The sequence below is a fragment of the Erpetoichthys calabaricus genome, chromosome 7, assembly GCF_900747795.2.
Source record: "Erpetoichthys calabaricus chromosome 7, fErpCal1.3, whole genome shotgun sequence".
NCBI classification, from domain to species: Eukaryota; Metazoa; Chordata; class Cladistia; order Polypteriformes; family Polypteridae; genus Erpetoichthys; species Erpetoichthys calabaricus.
In genome coordinates this window covers 30,646,405-30,661,508 of record NC_041400.2, presented here as the reverse complement: position 1 = coordinate 30,661,508, position 15,104 = coordinate 30,646,405, and positions in this window count along the sequence as shown.

Here is a 15,104-nt window from a genome sequence, read left to right as displayed (position 1 = left end):
CTGAAACTTAAAACCACTGCTTATAAGAAGGACCTGGGAGTCATAGTGGACTCATCACTGCCAACTTCCAGACAGTGTACAGAAGCCATTAAAAAGGCTAACAGAATGTGAGGTTATATAGCGCCCTGATGTGTAGCGTATACATCCAAGGAGGTTATGCTGAAGCTTTATAACGCAGGTGTGGGACCTACCTGGAGTACTGGGTGAAGTTTTGGTCTCCATATTACAAAAATTGCATAGTAGCACTAGTAAAATTCCAATTCCAGGACTGCAGAGTTTGAGTTATGAGGAAATAGTAAGCAAAAAAATAAAAAAGATTAAGAGGTGACATGATTGAAACATTTAGATTATGAAAAGAATTAGTCCATTGAATCAAGACATTTACTGAAAAAATAGTTCAACAATAACATAGGAGAACAGTTGGAAATTTGTTAAGGGTAAATTTTGCACAAATGTTACAAAGTTTTTCTTCACACATAGAGCCATAGACACCTGGAATAAGTTACCAGGTAGTGTGGTGGAAAGTAGAACTTTAGGGGCCTTCAAAACTCAACTTGACATTATTTTGGAGAAATTAAGTGGACAGCATTGATGAACTTTGTTAGGCTTCATGGCCTGTTCTTATCAAACTATTTCTAATGTACTAATGTCTTTACTTTGCTACACATGACTGTCATTAACGTTAACCCTATAACCTACTGAGCTTCATGACTGTTTGTATTTTAGACTTCTCGATGACGTGTCTCATACAGATATTATCACCTGAATAATGGAGGCCATGTAATGTCACCTGACATTAAAGTCTTAGGTATAATGTCTATATTAACATCCATTTCCTTATGCTTTATGTATTAAATTATCTGAATTCTGCCGTGTTTATATTGTTCAGCTTTATATATAATGACCATGCCAGCAGCAAAGAATGTGAAGATGTGTAGTGTGCTCATCAAAAAAGCTGAAATCATCATGTACAAATGCAACATTCTACTGTACGGTAGGTGCCTGTTTGGTCCTGCCTCTAGTCAGTGTGGATAATGGAGGATTATTGAGGTGGTGAGAGCAAGCTGAATTCTGGTCATCTAACAACAAAAGTGGCCAAGAAAGAAGAATTCAGAGTCCTCATCCATCAAGTATATTCACCTTTAATATGTTCAGTCCTCACATGCATTGGACAAACACTATGGTGACCCCCTGCTGGTGTCAAACAGAGATCTGCTTGAAGTGTTCATTTTATAAGTACCCTCTACTTTGGCACAAGTGACAGTCTCTCCTTCCTAACAATACAATGAGCACATTACACAGCATGTTGGCTTTGTTGTTTTCTTCTCAGATGATTTTTTGTATCTATTTATATACATAATACTCAGTAGGGAATAGTAGGTGACAGGTATCATCAAAATATTCAAATCACAGAATAGCATACTTGTCAACGGCTTACACCCATGAAGCAAGCTGGCAAAATTAGAAAGAAACTATCCTTAGAAGAAGGCTTATTATATATTGAATTTTAGAATACCAGATTTACAAGACATCAACACAGCTATAAAGAGTTTATACCTTGTGGCTGGGTGCAGCAATGACACTCCCAAAAAAGGGAAAATTTGGGGTGACGAAAGGGTCGTCCTGTTTAATGTCCAAAAATATAACAAAAATAAACACTTACCCCCTCTTATTAGCTGACGAGAACTGTACAGAATTTATATCTTAGCATATTGATTCTTTTTTAGTGATAAATGTATCCTCAAAGGTTTCTGTAGGAATACTCTGGGAAACTCTGAAGCCATTTTTGAGAGGACAGATTATCTCATATCTCTCCCACAAAAATAAACCAGAAACCAAGAAAGCCTCAGAGTTAATCAGTGAAATTACCAGAATAGATCAAGAGCACGCCAGGCCTGCAAATGAGGCATTTTTTAGGAAAAGGCAGGCTTTGCAATCAGAACTCAACCTCTTGACAACAAAAGAAACAGAACAACTCATTTTAAAATTGTGACATCATTACTATGAACACAGAGAGAAGGCTAATAAGATCTTAGCTCAACAAATCCACAAGCAGGAAGTTCGTAATGCAGTATCGGTAATAACCAACAGCGACGGAGATAAAATCATTGGCCATAAAAACATAATGCACACGTTTAGAGACTACTGTAAGTCCTTATATTCTACTCAATTTAAAGAATGCAAGACACAATTTAATGCATTTTTTGATACATTATGGACACCCCAGTGGAGAGGAACTGCATAAACCTCTAACACTCTCAGAATTACTAGACGCTATACACTGACAGAGTGGGAAAGCGCCAGTCATGATGGCTACCTTGCTGAATTTTATAAAAAAAATTTCAATTAAGTTATTTCCCCTTTTATTAGCAACATTTATAGAAGTCAGAGACAATAAAATTCTCCCTCAAACTTTTCACCAAGCATTAATTACCATTTTTCCTAAGAAAAATAAGGACCTATTACAATGTGCATCATATAAACCAATCTCACTTCTGAATAATGATGTTAAGATACTCTCCAAAGTTCTACCAGGAAAGACTGAGAAAGTGCTCCCTTCAGTAATATCACAAGACCAAACCAGATTCATTAATAGTAGACATTTGGCTTCCAATCTTCTATGCCTATTTAATGTAATATATACTCACCCATAAGGTCTAACACTCCAGAGATCTTATTATCTTTGGATGCAGAAAAATAATTTGATATGGTTGAATGGGATTACCTATTCACCACATTGCATAATTTTAGGTCTGGCCTGAACATATGTGCATGGATCAAACTACTGTATACCAGTCCAGAAGCTTCAGTTTGTATTAACAACATTTGTTCAGACAACTTCAAACTGGAACTCGGTACTAGACAAGGATGCCCCTTGTCACCACTGCTATTTGCAATCACCATTGGCTCTTGACTTTCGAAATACAAAAGAGATAAAGGGGATTTTTAGAGAATGACTTGAACAGAAAATATCACTATATGCAGATGATATGATACTGTATATATCAGACCCACAAAATTCTGTGCCTGCAGCCTTAAATGTAAATTTCAAAAGATATCTGGACTCAAAATTAATTTGAACAAAATTGTGCTCTTTCCAGTGAATTCTCTAGCAAACACCATTAGATTGGACACCTTCCCTTTTATCATCGCAGATCAGTTTAAATACCTAGGGGTCAACATCACAAGTAAATATAAAGCTCTTTATCAACAAAATTTTGCTGTCTGCTTGGAAAAACTTAAACAAGACGTACATAGATGGTCTACACTCTATCTTACTTTAGCAGGGAGAATTAACACTATTAAGATGAATATCCTCCTTAGGCTTCTGTTTCTATTTCAAAACATCCCCATATAAGTTAACAAATCATTTTTTTTAAGAAATGAGATTCAGTCAGAACTTAATTTATTTGGAATATGAAATATCCACGCATCCAAAGTGCGACCCTACAATGACCTAAATCAGAAGGTGGCATGGCTCTACCTAATTTTCAGTTTTTTTACTGGGCGGCAAACATACAAGCTATAAAAACCTGGACAAATAAATGAACATACACAGGCTTGGTCTTCAATATAAATAAAATTCTGCTGTACTTCTTTATATTCCTTGCTTTGTACACCAGTAAATACAAGTTATCACCAATATACTAACAGGCCAATAGTGCTTCATTCACTCAGAATATGGAACCAATGTAGGAAGCACTTCAAGGTAGAGAATATTTCATCTGTGGCACCTCTAATATGATAACCACTTTTTTCCACCCTCTCACACTTACACAGATTTTTAATGTTTGGAAAACGTATGGGATTAAATGATTTCGAGATTTGTATGTAAATAATGTCTTTGCATTCTACAAACAATTACACTCCAAATTTAGCTTCACATCAACACAATTTTTCCACTATCTCCAAATTAGAAACTTTGTTAAACGAAATCTGCCAAATTTTTCTCACCTCCCACCTATTTCTATTCCAGAAGAGATATTGATCAGTCTTGGGGACTCAGACAGCATTTCTATAATATAGAAAACCATTTTAAAAATCCCAGAGTACAATGGGAAAAGGATCTCTCACTCAACATTTCAGAAATGGAGTGGAAGGCAGCCATGCACAGAATTCACTCGAGCTCCATATCTGCAAAACATTCAATTATTCAACTTAAAATGTTTCATTGAGCATGTTTATCTCGTTTAAAATTGTCCAAAATGTTTCCAGGGTAAGACCCAACCTGCAAACTTTGCAATCGAGCTCCAGCTTCACTAGGCCACATGTTGTGAGTGTGTATTAAATTAACATCATTCTGAGCAACAAATTTTAAATGCCTTTCAGACAGCCTTGGTGTCACAATTCCTCCTAACCCATTAACAGCTGTGTTTGGTGTACCTCCAGATGGGCTTAAAGTGGAGAAGGACAAACAAACTGTAATGGCGTTTACTGCATTATTGGCACGTAGACTTATCTTGCTCAATTGGAAGAGCCCACCTAGTCCATCTCTTTTAAGTCAGTGGGCAACTGATGTTATATACTATTTGAAATTGGAAAAAGTCAAATTCTCACTTAGAGGATCTGTACAAAACTTTTTTAAAACCTGGCAGGATCTAATCAATAACATTTTAGAGTAAGCGCTTATATTGGGATGAAGTTCTTCTTTCTCTCTTTACTACTCTCAAAGGTTTTATTCTGGCTGTTGGCCTTCCTCTCTTCATCATGGACGGGGTTGAATTGAATTTAGTTTGGTTAAGTTTGACTTGCTTGTATGGAACATTACATGCTTTTAGCAAATTCAATAAAAGATAATAAAAATAAAAGAATAAACACATAAAGCTGAAAACAAATCAAAGTAATTGGATGGTTAGCCATGAGTGAGGTCAGTTTTGTGAGGAGCTCCATCTTGTGGGTAGCACCTGCCAAAAATGATGCATCCTTCTGAGAAGCCTGGGATTTTATGGAGAGCGAACTGGAAGGGTGGAGTCAGTTGCCCTCACTGGCCAGTTTCTCAGCACTGTGGATACAGAATGAGATGCCACTGTGCCCCAATTTCACCCTGGAATGTTATTACATACCTCGACAAAGCCTAGAAGGACACAGTTGGAGAGACCTGAGTTCATTTTTCATATATGGTATATCCTATTTCTGTGTCAGGCTCCCCTATCTACTCTTGCTATCCCCTACATCTATCTATCTATCTATCTATCTATCTATCTATCTATCTATCTATCTATCTATCTATCTATCTATCTATCTATCTATCTATCTATCTATCTATCTATCTATCTATCTATCTATCTATCTATCTATCTATCTATCTATCTATTGTGGAACATGACCCGGACACAGACAGGCAGACACATTGAAATCCCCCCACACATGTTTATTCACAAAGTGCATATTTACAGTTCAGTGCTCCTCAGTCCCCAAGTCCCCAAAGTCCTGGCCAACACACAATGCCTTCTCTCTCTCTTCAGGCCTCCTCCTTGCCTCCTCCCAAACCTTGTCCTTCTTCCACCCGACTCAAGTCCTGAATGAAGGGAGGCGGCCCCTTTTATAATCACCCAGATGTGCTCCAGGTGCTTCCCGACAATCTTCCACTGGCAGTCCCCAGTGTGGTGGAAGTGCCGGCTGCGTACCCGGAAACACTCCGGGTGTCCCTAATCTTTTTCCCCCCAGTACTTCCAGGTGTGGCAGAAGTGCTGAGGTCCAGGGCTCCCAAGGCATTCGGGCGCCCCCTGGCGGTGACCACGGGCCCCTACAGGGATGAGCTTCCAAGCCCTGTACTCGTGGTCCCCACAGCCGCCAGGCAGGTCGCCCCCACGTGGTCTGGGGAAGGCATAAGCCCTCTTCTGGTCCTTCGGGGCGTCCTGGCCAGGTCGCCCTCCCCCCCCCCCCCCCCCCCCCCAGCCACCTGCAACACTATCTATCTAAATATCATGATTGTTAAAGAACTACCTATCTAATACTTAGTGCCTTTCGAACTGATCTTTCCCATTAAAGGTGAGGCCAGCAAGAAAGGACAGCGGCCAGCCATTCTTGGTTGAAACAAGCCACCCCCTTACTTTACAAAGTGAGACTGAGCCTGTCATTTTAACAAAGTCTGCTCTGAACATGGTGAACATGATATATAAGAAATTGCCAACATGGATGAGTCCTACTACAACACAGACAGATGTTTTAGCCTATAAGGACTTTCCTTTTGTTTATCCCCCCTATGTACTTTCTTATAAAGAAAAAGTAACAATTAAGTTTACGCATCAGAATAAGTATAAAATGTGAGTAAGGTTATCTTTGAATGAAACAGCACCTGCACAGAGCAGCGGACCACTCGAATATCTGCACCCAAAAGCCTCCTTCAAATAGAAGTATTTCAACATTTCTAGGGGGATTCGGGAGTAAAATCCCTGGGACATCTGGATGTTTTAATTGATCTTTAATGCTAATTCTGAATTCTGCAAGGTTTACGCTAAAAGATGAGAAAAAAATATATTCTCATGTAAACTAAAAAATAGTCTTTGAGCACCAGATGGGAGACGAAAATCAGAAGAATGTGACAAGTTCTGTAGTAAAACTTAACAGTAAACTTAACTTAACTTAATAGAAAATTCTGATTGGTAATAAAGTTCGGCAGTGAGAGTAATAGAAGGCATTACTTTAAAACTGTCCATAAAATCAGAAACTAATTGTGCCAGAGGTAACTTTCAGCCCACACACTCCATGTCTTCCCACATGGGCTCTCCTTCATCACAGAGCACTGAACTGCTAAACAAGGCGATGATCTATCTATCTATCTATCTATCTATCTATCTATCTATCTATCTATCTATCTATCTATCTATCTATCTATCTATCTATCTATCTATCTATCTATCTATCTATCTATCTATCTATCTATCTATCTATCTATCTATCTATCTATCTATCAGAGAAACTGTGTTTGGATAACTAAGGATGATTTGAGTGAATGTGACCTGATGTGGAATGACATCTCATCCGTGGTCGCTGTATGCCTTGTTCTGTATTTGGGATAGGCCTCTGCTCCCAGGGGTGCTGAACTAGATAAAATATTGTGGTAGTTATGAGGCATCTCGGAACACCAAACCTATGACACAACTACACAAACACCATCCCTGGGTTCAAATATTTTTTTTATTTTCAAGACAACAGCTCCTACAAGCTTTTTCAAAGGAGCACACAAATGATGAAACTTTCCCAGGCCAGCTTTGTATTCCAATCTTCTAACCCCGACTCCCCAAGAGAGGTGAGATTGGTCCTTTTATGCCAGACACCAGAGCACTCCTAGTGTGACGATATTATACAGCGGCAGAACTTCCTTGGAACAGGGAAGCCCATCTCTACATATCCCTCTGGCGGCACTCACAAAATCCAGCAAGGCTTCCCAACAGGTGTACATGGACGATCTAGCCAAGGGATGACACCATCTGGCACTTGGGGTTATTATGCAGCCCTGATGAGCTCCTTCAATATCATCAGTCTCATCTGGGAAAGGGAATACCATCCACCCCAGGTTGGACTTGTATCAATCAGTGCCCCCTGTCCACTGCATGGGTCCGTTGGTCAGGTGAGGATCCATCTGTCCTGGTCGTGAAATCAGTCCATCTCTGCCTTCTTTTATAACATGCTCATAAAATGGAAGGGCAGGATTTTCAATCAACACAAAAAATTAACTAAACAACCAGGAATATCTGAGTTCAGCAACACATCTTTTATTTTGGCTGTGGAAAACACTTCCCTCATTTCCCACCTTCTCAGCACAGTGCAGTGCACAAATAAGTCCAGGTAAGTGCAGCACACAGCACTTTTTTGCCTTCTTCCTCTTTCTCTTCACCTCCACTCCTCCCGGCAGGCGTCGTCCTCTCCCTCCCAACTCTGACTCCCAGAGCAGTGGCTTCTTTCATCCTACACCCAGGAGTGCTTCCGGTGGCATATTGACGTGGTCTGGAAGCACTTCCTGGTGTGACAGAAGTAGGGTTCCTCAGTCCCTGCAGAACCCCATGGTGGCACTTGCAGAACCCAACAGGGCAGTGCCAAACTCCCATGGAGCCCCGTGGGTATCCAAGGCACTGATGAAACCCAGTGTGCTGCCATCTAGTGCTCTGAGGGAGATCCTGCCCTGTATGTGTTCTCTCTGCAGGTCCTTCTATTAGACAGACATCCTGGTTGTCCACCACAATGCCTTTCATTACATCATCTCAGAGGAGCACAGTTTGATTTTTAAAAATGTGATTTGCTGTCTGTTTTCTACATGAAGACACCAAAATACACCATTTGGCACCTTACTGCGTTTTCACAACAGGAAAATCATATTAGACAGTGTGACAGATAGGGGTGCTATCGCTCCCTTGAACCCTCAGAACAGATGCCAGACCCCAGATAAAAGTCCAAAATGAATTTATTATAATAATAAATGTGCACAAAGCACCCTCCACCTCCACTATACAGTACTTAATAATAAATCAATAATAACAACAATAATCATAATCCTCCACACCTCCCAGCAGCTCAGTCATCATTCCTCCCAACTCGGCTCACTGCTGGGATTTCCCATAGTCCTTTTAAAGTGCTTGACCTGGAAGTGTTTCTGATCCCTCAGTCCATGTGATTATTAACACTTCTGGGTCAGGTGAAAAACTCCTTTTTTTCATCCCAGAAGTACGTCATTTCTTCTGTCCCTGTGACTAGGATGTACTTCCAGTTTATAGTGCAAATAAAAATCCCTGGGCCTCCCTGCAGCGCCCCCTTGTGGCCTCCATGGTATGCAGCAGGGCTGTGCATTAAAACTCCAATGTCCATGAGGCCCTGCTGGAATTCGGGGCACCTCCATGTTGCAGGGAGGGCTCCATCTGGTGGCCTGGGGGTACTGGTCAGGATGAATGGCCGGCCATATCCCACAACAGGAAGCAGCCCTCCTCCACCCCACCATTATCTGGCAAATGCCCCTTCTTGTTTCTTAATGACTGCGGGAGTACTGTAGTTGAGGATATACACTCTGTAAGCGTCATGGAGTTCCAAGATTATTTTCTGTCTCTGATGTATCTTTAGAGTTGGGATTGTCAAAACTGTCATAATTGGCAAAGTGGGGAGTCGTACTAGCAAAACACGTCTAGTGACACAAGAAACTGTCCACACATGAGGGGAAGAGAGTCCGTCGGTCATTTGCTTCATTTAGTGCAGAATGAAGGCCTGTAAACATTCCAAACCGGACGAGTCACCTTTCTTCTTTTTTCAATAGCACAAATTTCGCTGAAAGTAAAACATAATTTATATTCCAAATTTTTTTTTACGAAGTGATAAACCAAGTTTCACTGTGAATTTCATTTTATGTGAATCTCTAGGCATAGTCAGAAAGGTTCAGATCATCTGTAGAAGATTTATTTAAATTAATTCAAACTGCATTGAATATGTAAAAAGAAAAACACCAATCTAAACATAGTGATGATTTTGAATATCTTTTAAAATGTAGACATCATAATTTTCAATGAACCTAACATGTTATCCTACTTGGCACTCAAATCAGGCTGTGCAGTAGAGTAGGAGAGCTGCGAAGAAGGATGGATCAGTGGACTCTGAGCTCAAGTCTGTCATCGGAGAAATGTCGGGGTGCCAACGAGGGCCTCCCTGTTTACTTGAAAGGCAAAAAAGGAACTGAAAATAACAGGAGTGTGATAGTGCAAGGGTTAACAAAAGCAGAGTTTAGCCAGTGGCTCCAGAGAGCGGTCTAGTCACGGGGTCGGACCTCTGCAAGGCAGTGAACTCATCTCCTGAATGAGACCCCACCTTTCAGGGGCTCCTGGACACCTAGGGGTGTGGTCATTTGAGCTCAGTGGGCGTCTTCTCCGAGTTGCAGGTGATAAGAGAGTAAGAGAGATACAAGTGTTAGCGATTGCACCCTCTGGTGTCCCGGAATGGTAGTGCTTACCTCAGATGACCCTGAAAGGTAACCTCTGGACACGCATGCGTGACAACTCTCAAACACAGTAAGCCGGATTAGAAATGGCACTCCTCTGCTCCTGTCATGTCTGGTCATGGTCATTTGTTACGCCATTTATGACAGTGATGCTAAAGCCTGGGCTTGTGTGCATCACATTCGTATGAAGAGCTGAATCAGATCAGAAGCCATGGCTGGCTCTGCCCATATTGAGCTCTAAGCAACCAGTGTATCCACCCTAAATGACGGATGCTCTTATGTGGTGCCTTTTCACCAGGCCTGCCTTTGACAAATAATGACAGCAAGTTCTGGGAAGAAGTGACTGTTGTTAGCATCTCAGTCTATTTTAGTCTGCTGGTAACTAGTGAAGTGGAAAAGGAGGAAGCATGCCATCTGTCATGTATGGCACAAGATCTGCCATTTTGCCGGGAGCCTACAGTCTGTTTTCAGATGTGGCTTTTTCCTGGATAGATACGGAGCACACTGAGGAGGTGATTAAGTCACGCTTGTAGTTTTCAGATGCACAACAGCAAAGCCAGCAGCAGACACTGGGAGAACGAGACAAGTTGGCCATTTTACTATTTTTTTCCATATAGGGTGTGGTGGTGGGTGGGAGGAGTACAGGAACCCATATAAAGTGATGGGATGCCAGCTGGGTCACCCCTATCAATCTGTGGCCACAAACAACAAAATGTAACATAAAGGATTAGAGCTCCATGCTAAAGCTTCACCCAGGTCCTAATGAGACCTCATCACTCAGGAGTGTCAAGAGCTGTCCAAGAGGAAGGGACGGGTCTAGTTGCCCCTAAGGAGCGTCTTCTCACTGCTGATGACACTGTTAGTGGTAGCTCCCCCTCTCGGCCCGGTGGGGTATTACATATCTGAAGGTGTCCCTGAGACATGCATGCGTGACAAGTGATAAAAATGTATAATCTTGTAGTTTGAAGAAGTGTGTATAATAAAAAGGAATGCAGAGATTCTCATTTCCAGGATTGTGTGTCCACCTTTGCAAATTGGCAAGTACCACTATAGTATAGTTGTATTTGATTTGGAAAAGGAAACTCATTAAAGCTGCCTTAGTCAGTCATTAAGTCTCCCAGATGGAAAGCAGTGACTGTTTGAAGTGAGACAGGCTGCCCTCAGCTGCGCATCTCTTACCATTAGTTCAGAAGGAGGGGAAACGTGTTGTCACACATGTGCGAGTAGGAGGCAGCTAAAGGGCCTGAGTAATTGTAATTCCACGACAGACCAGGGGGTGGCAGGCTGCACTGACTGTCGCTCTCAGTTCCTTGCAGACCATTCTCAGAAAATCCTGCCAGGTTCCGGTGCCTCTGAAGACAACACTTCCATTTTCCGGTACCTTTGATGACATAATTTCTGGCCCCATCGACATCACTTCCTGGGTCTGGGGTGGGGGGGATGTTCAGCCCCAATGATGACATCACTTCCTGTACTGGCCTTTAAAGCCACCATCTTGCCTCCATAGAATCAGTTCTGTTTTAGACTCAGATCAGTGAACACCTCTGTTCAGATTTAAATGTATTTGCAGCTGTGGAACCATATATGAGTGGCTGCCACAAACCTTTACGATGTCTTTGCCTCATCATTGTTACAGTGTTTAGAATTCTATCTATCTATCTATCTATCTATCTATCTATCTATCTATCTATCTATCTATCTATCTATCTATCTATCTATCTATCTATCTATCTATCTATCTATCTATCTATCTATCTATCTTATCCCAGAGCCTCATTCTATAACATTATATTGCCCATTTATTTATCAGTGTATTAATGCAGCACGCACGCCCCTTAGTGTACATTACAGTCACCATCTGCCATGTTACAGCTACATGACCTCCAAACTGAGCAGTAATCTGTCTGCCAGTGTAGCTGATGCCCCCTCCTCGATGTCAGCATTTCAGACCAGGCCGATCGTCTAGTGCCCTCTTGTTGGAGCTGCTGAGTAGGCTCTTCATTTTGCAGATTTGTTTTTTTACCAAATGAAGACAGTTATTGACCCTCTTCTTTTTTTTTTTTAAATTTTATTTATTAATTTTATTGTAATCATTCCATACAAATAGATCAATTTATAACAAAAAGAAGAAAAAAATTGAATACAAATCAAACCCCACCCCTGAGAAAGAGAGCTTAGCCAAAGGAAAATTGCTCATTGCTTTTTAATAAGGCAACAATAAACAAAAGAAAGGAAGAAATAAATATATATAAATAAAAAATGGAGAAAGAAAATAAATGCGGTAATAGTTATTTCTCTTATTCTAAAATAATATTGATTAGATCCTGCCAGGTTTTGAAAAAATTCTGTACTGATCCTCTAACTGAGAATTTGATTTTTTCCAATTTCAAATAATATAAAACATCGGTTTCCCACTGACTTATCAGAGGAGAGTTAGGATTCTTCCAATTTAACAGAATAAGTCTGCGTGCCAAAAGTGTAGTGAATGCAATCACCGTTTGCTTGTCCTTCTTCACTTCAAGTCCGCCTGGAAGAACACCGAACACAGCTGTTAGTGGGTTAGGAGGAATTGTGATACCTAGGCTGTCTGAAAGACACTTAAAAATTTTGGTCCAGAATGATGTTAATTTGGTGCAGGCCCAAAACATGTGACCCAGTGAGGCAGAAGCTTGGTTGCAGCGTTCGCAGGTTGGATGTTGCCCTGGAAACATTTTGGACAGTTTTAAGCGAGACAGATAGGCTCGATATATAATTTTTAGTTGAATAATTCTATGCTTTGCACATATGGAGCTCGAGTGAATTCTCTGCTTGGTACCTTCCACTCCTTTTCTGATATATTGATTAAGAGATCTTCTTCCAAATGTCCTCTTGGGTCTTTTAAAGGTAGGGACTCAGTTACTGACCCTCTTCTGTTCTGTTTCTCTGTGTCTCAGTCTGCTGCTCTGGCACTCAGTGCCACTGCTACTCTGCCAAGCCATTTTTTTTCCCGTCTGTGGGATGTGATATCACATTGGTAGTGAATCATATGATTCAGTAGGGACCGTCACAGACCACTTTATATGGGCGTCCACTTGTGTCCGCTAGACTGATGAGTGCTGGGAGTGTGGAGGGCACACAGGTCACCTGTTGCAGGTCAGCAGAACTTCACCAATTATCTGACTTTCCTCTCCAGAAGTTTATTGCCCACAGAAATGCTGTAACCTGGAATCGTTTAGTTTTTCTTTTCCTGTACATTTAGTTGCTATAATATTTTGCTAGCTGAAGCATATATACTATATGACTTTTCCTGAGTATATAGCATTAGTTGCTGATTTATTTAGATTTTCTGCATTTGATAGCGGTGTGATTATGTTTATTACTGTTGTATTAAATCTGAATGACCCTGTATAAAGCGCTACATGCTAGTGGGACTCTGCTGTGTTTAAACTTTAGCTCGAGCTGTAAAATGAATGACCAGTTTAATAAAATGATCCGCATCACAGCTCAATGTTCATTTGAAGCTGCCTAAAATAAAATGCTCAAATGACCTTCAAATGTCTGAAAAATGTTTCATTAATGTAAGACAAAATAAAAAAAATAAAGACAAGTCAAATTAAACATCCACGTAAAAAGATTAAAAGCAACAATTAAATAAAAGGAGAAATATATTATAATGCACACTAGCATGTGAATAACAGAGCACTTTAAAATGGTTCAAAATATCCATTAACGCTGCTAAAAGCTTCTGCTGAATTAAAATCACAAGAAGACGGCAAATGCTATAAAATATAATTAGAAAACCAGCAGCCGACAATCTATTAGATGAAACGCTGATGAATGTATTTAAACGGCTCGAAGAGTTTAAAAATAATACCTTGGGGTGATCCTGCTTATCACATAACACACTAACAAATGATGAATCCAATTCAGGGTGATGGGGGCCACATTGTGTGCAGCAAGACCCCAATAAGGACAGAGTGCTTGTCCTTCATTTACAAACCCACTCAGATTGGTACACTTTAGAATAGCAAATTACAGTTTACAAAGAGACGGATTGTGACGGGTATGGAATTAGAATTCGCTGAGGCAACAGTGCTAAGCCCTGCGCCACCCGTCATCCTTACAAACACTAACCATTCGAAAACACCAGAATCGTATCAGAGAGCGTCGCTGGCATTGCTGTTTACCAAACAATTTGGGGTGACTGCAGAGATGCCCTTTTGTATGTTACTGTATTACTAACTTTATTTTTGAAAAGCTTTAGGCTTTGATTTGAGGATTACTTGGGAATGGCTAACCTGACTGGTTCAGGTGCTTTCTGCAGAAATAAGATGGATGAAAGTGTTGCGAGTCTCTTGGTAGTGATAATCCTCGAGGAAGGCACAATATAAACATGAGGACAAGAGCTACCTACACGCATCTGTTAGCCATTACTGCACGACCCCGATGAGGGCTTTCAGTTACACAGCATAAGTGCCTGGCAGTTGTACCCCTTAAAACCTCCATTTCACTTCATGCAGTTTTCTATGTGCACTTTGTGAAAGCCACTATATAGAATGAGCATTATTTACATTGTAAAGGTTAAGTACGTCATACAAGATTAGAGCTTCTGAGACTGGGAGGCTTTCTCAGCCTTCATGGAGTATCTCCATTTTGTCCACTCACCCTACACATGTACGTTAGGCTAACTTGCTCTGCGGTAGGATGGCATCCCATCTCAGCTTGATGCCCCATGACGTTGGGATAGGCTCTAGCAACCTGCTGACGTTTAACAGATGAAGTAAGTTCACAAAATGCATGGACTGTTTGCACACTGGCACACATAATAGAAGACGCTTTATATAATAAAGATGCTCATTGTGAGGGGCTCCAAATAGAGGTTATTGATTTTGTAATATTCTTTATAGTGTTGCTCACCTAGCAATGTCTCTCGATTATTAAAACATATCTTGGGAGAGAGACGAGGGGGACGAGACGTGATCTTCTCGGAAGACACTTTGACGTCACGCAAGACAAGGCAGTGAGTCAAAAGGACAGCTGCTGTACAGGCTTTTAAATGATCAACACACAACGCGACAAGCAGAACTCGCAACTCGCCAGCAGCAGCAAGACAGCAGCTGATCCGACCGCATCTCCTTAGAGTGCGTTCAGCCCCCCCCTTCACAACACCAGCAGCGTTATATGTCGTGCAAGAACGAGATTTAAC